Source organism: Saccoglossus kowalevskii, chromosome 20 (assembly GCF_978046115.1).
Source record: "Saccoglossus kowalevskii chromosome 20, keSacKowa6.1, whole genome shotgun sequence".
NCBI lineage: Eukaryota > Metazoa > Hemichordata > Enteropneusta > Harrimaniidae > Saccoglossus > Saccoglossus kowalevskii.
Window position 1 is genome coordinate 24306731 of NC_140660.1, and position 11435 is coordinate 24318165.

Here is an 11435-nt window from a genome sequence, read left to right on the forward strand (position 1 = left end):
AGAACTCAGCTACTCAGCTATAGCATTGATACTATGTGGATGTGATAGTACATGTTGTCTCCCATGATGCAAGTGTAAGAACTCAGCTACTCAGCTATAGCATTGATACTATGTGGATGTGATAGTACATGTTGTCTCCCATGATGCAAGTGTAAGAAACATTCAGTGATCAGTCAGATTGGTAATAATGTGTGTATGCCGTTATAATGAGGTGAATACCCTCATATGTCAAAGTCATTGTCACATTTTATGATTGTTTCAATAAAGATTCCAACATAGCATTAATCTCACGTTCATGATGTTTCCACAGATTTCCGGACTGACATGTTTTATTTGTAAACTGTCAAGACCAAAGCATACATGTACTTCACAAACCAGATTGGGAGAGCGGCAATGATTTATTACATTGCCTCCTAAAAACCTCCATAGATATCAGACAATACTGGTACACATGTTTAATGGTGACACAAGACGATGTGTTAAGTTGAAATTTACATCAACATTAATCAAAAGGATGCGCACATGTATCATGGTAAATAACGCAATTTAAAATTAAACTAATTGTATATTTTATTAAATTTAATATGAAAGCTTGTTTCATTTTAGTTTGATAATGATATTCAATTGAATATCATTTAAACCTAAAACTCCAAGAGTAAAGCATATCTTGATGTGCCGTGTATTGGAGTCAATATCCTGCGAAAAATGCAGCTAAGAGTGGAATTATCAACTAACGCGATGATAAGTTACGATAATATTCTATCTATGAATACAGATAATAATAAACCTCATGACCTATTTTAACACACAGCTCAGAAACTAACTGGCTAGATTATGAATACCACAGTGTTGTAGGAAAATCAGCCTAGTTTTCCGCCATGTAAATGCGAGCTAAATTTATAAATAAAATTGGCCCGACCCTTGGTCGAGCCTAACCAAGCCAAGTGTTGTATTTGCTTTGTACAGCGTATGATGTGGGTATTTGCATATGAATGGGAATGTAAGGTTGCATGCATCTTGCAGGTGGCTTTGTTATGTAAATTCATGGGAGTTGTGTGGTGGACGTGGCAAGTCAGTACACCACGAGCCGTCGAAGTGTGAGCACCGTATTCAGCTCTGCCTAGCAGCAGTTTGTAAGGGCATTTCAGGCTCTTCGTCACCTTGCTCATGCTGCAGAACCAGACTAATAGTCAACCAGCGGTACGTTTATACCTGTGTACAGACAGGACGAGTCTGTTGGTTTCTGTGGTTCTATCCTTTGCTGAATGGAACAGGGGGGAGTGACGGCATATCAATCTTGGCTTGGTAATCGTGAACTGGTGTATCGTGGTCGTGTGGACGTACGTTAATATTGGCAACTGGTGGTGGTGAATGGTTTCTATTGTATCAACCCGGATCGGTTACTGGTGGCACAGGCAGTGTTAGAAGCTCTATGGACTTGATGTGGATGGTAGCTGAAGTATCGTCGATGCCAAGATTTGAGGAGCGCAACAGAACACTGCAGGACTACAATAGGACACTGATACTGTAAACTTTATCAAAGTTTAACTTTGCCTTAATTCCCTGACCCGAAAGCTTTGTATGGCCCAACTTAGTTTTACGTAACTGTGTATTAAGCATATTGTTGTATTTCGCATAAATGGATAACAGATTGAAGTCGTTGATTTGTCGATTAACGCGATTTATTAGTGATAAGTTCTTGTGCACAAGTTTCATGTTAATTTCTGAGTATGAATATCTGTTGATGAGGTTTAGAGAATAAAATAGCTTGGTTAACTGTATGCACTTTATCATCACCATTCATTGTGTGCTCCCGCGTGCTTAGCCAATCCTCGGATCTGTGACACACAGGTCAACCATCTCAAAGACTTTTTTTTTACTATGTGCTATTGACCTGATATGCATGTTAAGATACTTACGCAATTACCAGTCACAAGATAATAATTTCCACTAAAATAAACATTGTGGTTTTATTTTATGCAGGATATGGCGATTTATTATTAAGATGTGTTTTATAGTTGATCCTCATAGAGACGATCAAAGTTTGTGATGCTGTTTATGCTTTGTGGTATTTCTAACCAAGTTAAAAATAAGTAGATTATGGAGCTTTTCCCAGACGAGTTAAGTGTATGTATTATTTATCTTGCCAACATCGGTATTAATAATAAATTCATTATTTCACATTTTATTGTAGATATTACTAATTCAGGGAAGTGGAACACGCAACACGGTTAATCTTATAAAACTAATTGTAAATCATTTTAATAACAGTAGTTTTTCTTTTCATTTAATAATTATTTCTGGTGAACTCCGAGTAGAATCATGCAGTTGCTGTATATTGATACCTGACAAGTAAATGCTTAGCATTCCATTTGTATAGACTGATTGAAGAAGAAGAAAAACTTGCAGAATATCAATTTGGTTTATGACGTGCATCAAGGTCCTATTATGTTTAATGTATGTACCAAATTTGAACAAAATCCGTCCATGCATAACTGAGATCCGGGTCCCGAATGGTGAAAATGTGCGATTTTGATGCATTTTCGGCCTTAAAATGGCCGCTATTCGGCTATCGTTAATCGGAACATGAAAAAAATGCATGTGCATATGTCCCATATAATGTGTGATGTATGAGTGAAGTTTGAACTTAATCGGTCCATGCATGTTCGAGATACAGGTGATCACGGACGCACACACGGACGCACACAGGGCAAACCATAAGTCCCCGTTTTCGGACTACGTCCGAACGGGGACTAATTATAATGTAAATGCTTAGCATTCCATTTGTATAGACTGATTGAAGAAGAAGAAAAACTTGCAGAATATCAATTTGGTTTACAGCTTGCTAATGTGCTACAACACAACTAAAGCCAGCTTGGTTAAACTCGTCTTCAGCATACATGTGTATATGTGCTGTGTCCACAAACATTTATTTTTAATAAAAGTTAATCATTTAGTTATTATATATGAATACGTAAGAGATTGTACAATTCATATCCAACACACAAAGTGCCTAAGTGAGTTAAACTGACCAATCACCAGGCAACACTTTCCAGAATGTTTAAAATATTATTTATTCATTATAAAAGAACAGTAATTATGTGCCTTCCTCCATTGAAAAGTCTGGGTGCTAGTGTGGCCTACAATCATTCCACATGTAAAGCCACACTAGGGTTCATTGTACACCAAGACAAATAAATAGAAAGTCAAAATGATGAAATGTACATACTTACTGAGTTATTCATCAAGGCTTTAATGCAGCCAATTATGGAGGTGTGGATTGCACTTTCTAAGGTGTCATAGTCCATTTTACTTAGAAAATTAAGCAAACACGTCAACCCATCGAGCTCAATAAATCTTGTCACAAACCTACAAACATAATTGGTGAAAAAAGATTTGTTACAGAAAAGTTTTTATATAACAATATATTGTGATTGCTCTATCATATATATATATCAGCTTGAAAACAGTAGAATTCTGAGACCATCACAGAAGACAGAAAGCTGTACATACTGCATAGGTTGGGTTATGACAATGTATTGTGATTGCTCTATCATATATATATATATCAGCTTGAAAACAGTAGAATTCTGAGACCATCACAGAAGACAGAAAGCTGTACATACTGCATAGGTTGGGTTATGACAATGTATTGTGATTGCTCTATCATATATATATATATATATATATATCAGCTTGAAAACAGTAGAATTCTGAGACCATCACAGAAGACAGAAAGCTGTACATACCGCATCGGTTGGGTTATAACAATGTATTGTGATTGCTCTATCATATATATATCAGCTTGAAAACAGTAGAATTCTGAGACCATCACAGAAGACAGAAAGCTGTACATACCGCATAGGTTGGGATATAACAATGTATTGTGATTGCTCTATCATATATATATATATCAGCTTGAAAACAGTAGAATTCTGAGACCATCACAGAAGACAGAAAGCTGTACATATCGCATAGAAATACATGGTATTCTAAATACAAGTCATTGAAAATGAAACAGTCCCCGTTAGATTTTTGAAAGTTCTCTTTGTGCTCGTCATATTAAAGCGAAGGGGTTGTCGCGAGCGTGTCCTTGAAACTTGAGTTCCAAGTGGCGTATACAACAGATTGTTTATCTACATCAAAACACGTGTTCCGTGTAGTAGTAATATGGCCAAAAATAAAAACAGCCGTTATTCGGCCATCTTTGATCTGATTATGAAACACACTGATATGTATGATGTATGTGCCAAATACGAAAGAAAATGGTACATAAATTGTGGAAATATAGTAGTAAGACCAAAAAGTCAGATGGCTGTCAATTGGCCATCCTTGACCAGATTTTGAAACAAATTGTCATGGACATGCATCCTAACATGTATAAAGTACATGTATGTGCCAAATTAGAATGAAATCTGACAGAGTACGTCCAAGATACCACATAAAAAAAACCAAGATGCCTGCCAGTTGACCATCTTTGATCCAATTGCGAAATAAATCGTCATGGACATGTATCCTAACATGTATAATCTATGTACCAAGTTTGAATGACAACTGACAAAGCATGACCAAAACACAACATTTTCAAAAAACAAGATGGCTGCCAGTCGGCCATTTTGAATCAAATTGCTCAACCACTGCATGTGCACATGTTCCACATACGGTACTAGGCACATGCAAAGAATGAACGAAATCGGTCCACAGGATTCTGAAATTAATATGACTCTGGACAGACTGACTCACGGATGGACGGACACACGGACGGACGGACGGACAGACTCAGGAACTCACGGAGGGTTGGGGACATGTATCCTAACATGCATGTACTAAATTTGAATGAAAACTGACAAAGCATGTCCAAAATACGACATTTTCAAAAAACAAGATGGCTGCCAGTTGGCCATCTTTGATCCAATTGTGAAATAAATCGTCATGGACATGTATCCTAACATGTATAATCTATGTACCAAGTTTGAATGAAAACTGACAAAGCATGTCCAAAATACAACCTTTTTCAAAGAACAAGATGGCTGCCAGTCGGTCATTTTGAGTCGAATCGCTAAACGACTGCATGTGCATATGTCCCATATAAAGTACTAGGCACATGCAAAGAATGAACGGAATCGGTCCAAGGGATTCTGAGATATGACTCCGGACGGACGCACGGACGCACGAACGCACAGACGAACGGACGGAGACCGAATTATAAGTCCCCGTTTTCGGACTTCCTCCGAACGGGGACTAAAAAAAGGCATGATCATTTGAACACTGCAATTACAAGACTGGTAGGAGGTAATAAATTTGGGCGTAAGTATTCAAAAAACAGATTTTGGCTGTTGCCATGGTAGTGGTGGGTCAGGATTGTTTTTCCAATTAGTAATGGTACGACCTACCAGTCAAGTACGAGCAAAATCAGCAAAGCCAAAAAAAATCACAGAAGAGTTAGTTAAAAAGCCATACCTGGTGAACATGAACAGTTACTCTAAATTTGGGGTCAACTTTCTCATTGATGAAAAAAGATATCAAAAATTCAAACAGTAACTTTGTGCCCACACTCAAGCCGAATACAATGAGCTATGTCTGAGGTGTTGTATCCTAAATTTGTAGGAGATACAATGTACATTTAGCTCGAAGCTATCCAAAAATCATTTTTTTACCATTGATATGGTAACCCTTAACCAACATTTTTTTGCAGATTTTTCCTGATTAGGATGAAGGTGTGACCTACTGTACCTGCCATGTTTGAGCGAAATCGGCCAAGCCAAAAAAATACATGAAAACACTAGAAATCACACACACAAATGATTTGAGAGGCAATCCTAGTGGAGCGGATCGCCAATACCATGTTCATTTGCATATTGACCGTGTAAATACCGAAAACATTATTGCATGGGTGATATGCAAGTTAGTTTTAGTCAAAATAAGTGACTGTCTAGAAGTACCATTACTGTTGTTCAAATTTCATTTCACTCGGCAAGTATATTCATGTACCCCAAGGGTAAAATATCGTACTTCTAAATATTGTTTATTTCTGCTATGTATCGAAAACGCTACTCTTGAAAGGACTACTTTGTTTGCATATGGGGCGTGGAAATACCGATTTCATAGACGAATCAAAATAAACTGCAGTACATATGTAATAATGTGGTATAATACCGTAAAATCTGTATTAGAAGCCGCATCCCTAATAGAAGTCGCATCCATTCTATTTGAATAATTGAGAACCAAAAATTCATCATTTCTCATATGTGTAGATGCTCTAATAGAAGCCGCATCCCCTCTGTTGCATTGTGCCATTTTAATTAAATAGAAGCCGCGGCTTCTAATACAGATTTTACAGTACTTCATTTTTACTGAAAACATTTTTCCCCTGAAATAAATTCCAGTGAAAATGCCATTTACCTCATACTCTATTGAGACACAGCACAAGGAAAATCGGATTCATATGTAATGCTTGAAAATGTTTCAGTGAAAATAAATTAAGTGAAATTCTATGTGACTTCATAAGAGTTGGAAATGAACACATTATATGACACCCAACCCTACCACTCCATACACAATGTAAACTATACTCCCAAAACATCCTTTCACTCATGGTTACTACCGTGTTTCACCAGTGTATTCTATTTGACTTCAGAAGAAATTGAAATAAACAAATTATATGACAACGAACTTAATTATAATTTCAGCATCTAGTTCAGCACTGATTAAATAAACTACCTCGTCTTTATGCAAACTTGAAGTTATCATTCATTGCCTACATCAGTGACTTAAAAATACATGTTTCAATCCCAGGAATTTCACTTGCTATTAATTGCATGGGACTGCCAGTCTTTTATGATTTTCTATTGTAATATCAATTTTGCGATTACTCTGAACATGAAGCTGTAACCACAGACCGTCTTGGTGCTGTAATTAAATCCTTGTGTAAGCACCGGTTAGGCAGGCTTGAACTATGCATGTGAAGCCAGCTGAGAGGTATATTCAATCCTATAGATTTATCATTGTTTGGTAACTATTTGCTGCAAATGCAACAAAAATCAATATAAAAATATTACCCACACAGCATTCTACAGGTTACTTGTATATTACTAGTTTTTGATACATGTATTAGCATACAGTCTTGGCAGGATATCGCCATAGAGGGCGTACATCACATGTGTACACTTACAACAAAAAGATTTTATCATTGAGCTAATCTGACCTTACATGTTACATTGTACATACTGTAAATAATTCCCTGTACTGCCCTCTGTAGGTGACATACTGTCAATCATTACAGAGTAGTCTTTAGGGCTCATACCACTAATTGAATTTCCATAGACGATAATGTTAACATATGACGAGATTGCTATATGAAAATGACGAAGAAAGTTGAAAATATGGCTCAAAAATGGGAAATCAACATGCCAGTAATCAACCATATGAAAAAAACTAACATGTTGGCCAGCTCAAACTCTTGCAAATCTCAGGTAAACAAGACACACCTACTGTATTTGGATTGCACCAAGAGAAATCACTGGAAAAACACCAAGATTAGAACATCCATTAACACACAGAATAAACCCACAGGTACACAGCCGCTAAGTAGTAAACAAAAGACCACATGTTGGTCTCACAAAAAAATTCCCAAAATTTAAACCCTGGGAGTTATTTATCAAAATCTACCACTTGGTGGCGCCCTATACCCAGACAATTAGTTGTAGAAAGTGGCAACATACACACTCATAACACCAAAATAGATGGTAGGCAATGAATATAAATTAAGCCTGATTATTAGATGCAGTACTGTAAGGTATAATGTTCTCATTCACCACAAACAAGTACAGACCAACGTTTGGCATGATTAGTAATTTTAATTAATTTCTAGAAATAATACATAGAATAATGACAATTAAAGGTAGTTTATCACTATAATTTAAAAAAAAAAAATTCTACTGAATCAAAAGTCTCAATTCATCAGCTCATTATTTCTCCAATTAATTAAAAACAAAAAAACAATTCCACGGTATCTGCATTTAGGCCAGAGACCTGTGACGGGCAACCTTGGATATACCAAAACACAACAGTGGTTTGATTTACCATGGCCACACATAGAATTTGCTCAACATAAAATACTTAATCAAATCTTATGTGAAAAAAAGTAGTTCAACGAAACAATTTTATGATTTAAAAAGAAATAAAAATAACAAGTCATTGTCAATGACACGTTCCCGTTCTGTTCATATTTGAGTGACATATACATTCAAAGCAGATCATGACCGAAATGCACCTGCATATGTACAACACATTGTGCTAAATCTGAACAAAATCCATCCATGCATGACTGAGATCCGGTTCTGGAATTGTGAAAATATGTGATTTTGATGCATTTTCGGCCTTAAAATGGCCATCATTCCGCTTTTGTTAAGCAGATCATGAAACAAATGCACATATCTATTTGTGACATGATGTACCATGTGTGTGTGAAGTTTGAACTTGATCAATCCAGACATGTCTTGGATACGGATCCAGAACTGAATTCTTTAACAAAATGGCCGCCAGTCGGCCATTTCAAACATGATCCGAAAAAAAAAAGACGTGCATCAAGGTCCTATTATGTTTAATGTATGTACCAAATTTGAACAAAATCCATCCATGCATAACTGAGATACGGGTCCGGAATGGTGAAAATGTGCGATTTCAATGCATTTTCGGCCTTAAAGCGGCCCCCATTTGGCTATCGTTAATGAGATCATGAAACAAATGCATATACATATTTGTGACATGATGTACCTTGTGTGTGTGAAGTTTGAACTCGATCAATTCAGGCATGTCTCAGACACAGATCCAGAACTGAATTCTTTAAAACAAAATGGCCGCCAGTCGGCCATTTCGAACTTGATCCGGGAAAAAAAATGACGTGCATCAAGGTCCTATTATGTTTAATGTATGTACCAAATTTGAACAAAATCCGTCCATGCATAACTGAGATTCGGGTCCGGAATGGTGAAAATGTGCGATTTTGATGCATTTTCGGCCTTAAAATGGCCGCTATTCGGCTATCGTTAATCGGATCATGAAAAAAATGCATGTGCATATGTCCCATATAATGTGTGATGTATGAGTGAAGTTTGAACATAATCGGTCCATGCATGTTCGAGATACAGGTGATCACGGACGGACGGACGCACGGACGGACGGACGCCTGGACGCACACAGGGCAAAACATAAGTCCCCGTTTTCGGACTACGTCTGAACGGGGACTAAAAATATACAAACAAGAAAAGGGTCTAAATATAAAATACTCGTATTACACATCCCTGATCAAATTAAATTCAAATCAACAGGATTTCTGATTAATTGGGGGGGGGGGGGGTCACATGCACTGTTCAATAATAAACTCAAGATGGGATTAATTAGCTAATTATTCACAAAAATTCTGAGAAAAGAGCAATAATTGTGAAATTGAAAGAGTTGTACTACTTGGCTAATATACTGACAGTATGCAAATCTTTTGTCAGTGACAAGATACACAACACAATTTTGAGAATTTATCTAAATATTTGGGATTTTGACCTCATTAAACTTTGAATAGGGTACATTAGAAATGACTGCACTACAAATTGTTAAGTTTGTCTGCCATAATGTGAAAATAAGACAAAAAACCCATAAAATGGGGTTAAGCATTTTTCTCAGAATTCCTAGAGCCATTGAAATTAGTGGTGACATGAATAATTCATTTATGAATGAATAAAATGTTTGGACCAGTTTAATAAAAACATTTATATTTACAGACCACAGCCCAACCACAGCCAATTAATAAGATTAGGGCAAAAAATATACCGAATTACAAATTTTCAAAATCTTCAACCAAGATATAAGAGATTGACAGAAATGGGTGAAACGCATAGCAAAATATGACATTTCTGGATAAAAAATTACTCCATTGTGTCTAAATAGTTGAATACAAAGCAAGAAAAGTGGTAAAATAAAAATAAAAAAGATTCCCAGTTACTTTGCACTATACCTGCCAAATAAATGAAGCTGATCTCATGAAATGTGTGCTTGAACACACAACCACATAATTATCAGATCTATGCAAGGTCAGGAGAGGTCAAAACTTATAATAATTAGGTCAAAGTAAACTTCGGTTATGTAAGATGAGATCTGCCAAAAATGACTAAATTCCAGTGAATAGAGCCATAATTATGGTTAAAACAACAACCTCAGGTGGTCCTAGGCAAACTGTTACTTCAGGGCTCATACCACTAATTGAATTTCCATAGACGATAATGTTAACATATGACGAGATTGCTACTAGTATATGAAAATGACGAAGAAAGTTGAAAATATGGCTCAAAAATGGGAAATCAACATGCCAGTAATCAACCATATGAAAAAAACTAACATGTTGGCCAGCTCAAACTCTTGCAAATCTCAGGTAAACAAGACACACCTACTGTATTTGGATTGCACCAAGAGAAATCACTGGAAAAACACCAAGATTAGAACATCCATTAACACACAGAATAAACCCACAGGTACACAGCCGCTAAGTAGTAAACAAAAGACCACATGTTGGTCTCACCTCTGACCTAGGTGATTACGCCCTCAAACAGGGAGCACCTGAGAAAAATAATATTTAAAAAATTTCATTGGTCCTTGCTAGACATTTAAATTGGGCTACGAGCAGCCATTGGTTAATTAGTGGCATGAGACCTTTACTAGACTCGTCACATCCGACAATGTACAACACACACTTACATAAGGTAAGGTTCATGCCAGGTTCGGCCACGTATGTGCAGTCGGTCTGGCGAACCATTTATTTAACAAAACATACTAATAAAGCTGACTAAAAACAGCTGCCGTTACATTGCATGTAGTGTTCAAATTGAAATAAACTAAATGAGAGAAAAAATAACCTACATGAACTGCAAAAAAGATCGACTATTGATGCTCGAAACATTATTCGGTTAAAGAAACATTTAAAATAACTGACAAAAAACATCGACAAAATAGTAATCCCCGTTACTGGCACACCGACTGCCCAGGAAAAAACCAGGAATAAAAAACCCTTTGAGGAAAAAATACCTGGAAACCTGTACCCGTCGCACTGTCGATCGTGCCCAGGGGAAGGTGGCGGGTGTCGCCCTGTATTATACAACAAACTTACAAAACAACAAGTTGAAAACTGCACTGTAGCGAGACTGCCCTAGATTGACATTCAACCTTCTGTCCTCCACTTAAATACCCCTTGTCACATGACCCCACATACCATACCCGTCCAGTGTTCTCCCCAAAGCGTTTTAGCGTAGCGGGGCCGCTACTCCATTATTTATGCCGCTACTCTGAGAGATTGCCCGCTACTCTGTGGCATTTCCTGTTACTCTTTCTTTTAGCTTGTTAATACACGTGCGAATCTGTTAGTCAGCGTCATCAGCGTCCGGTACTGT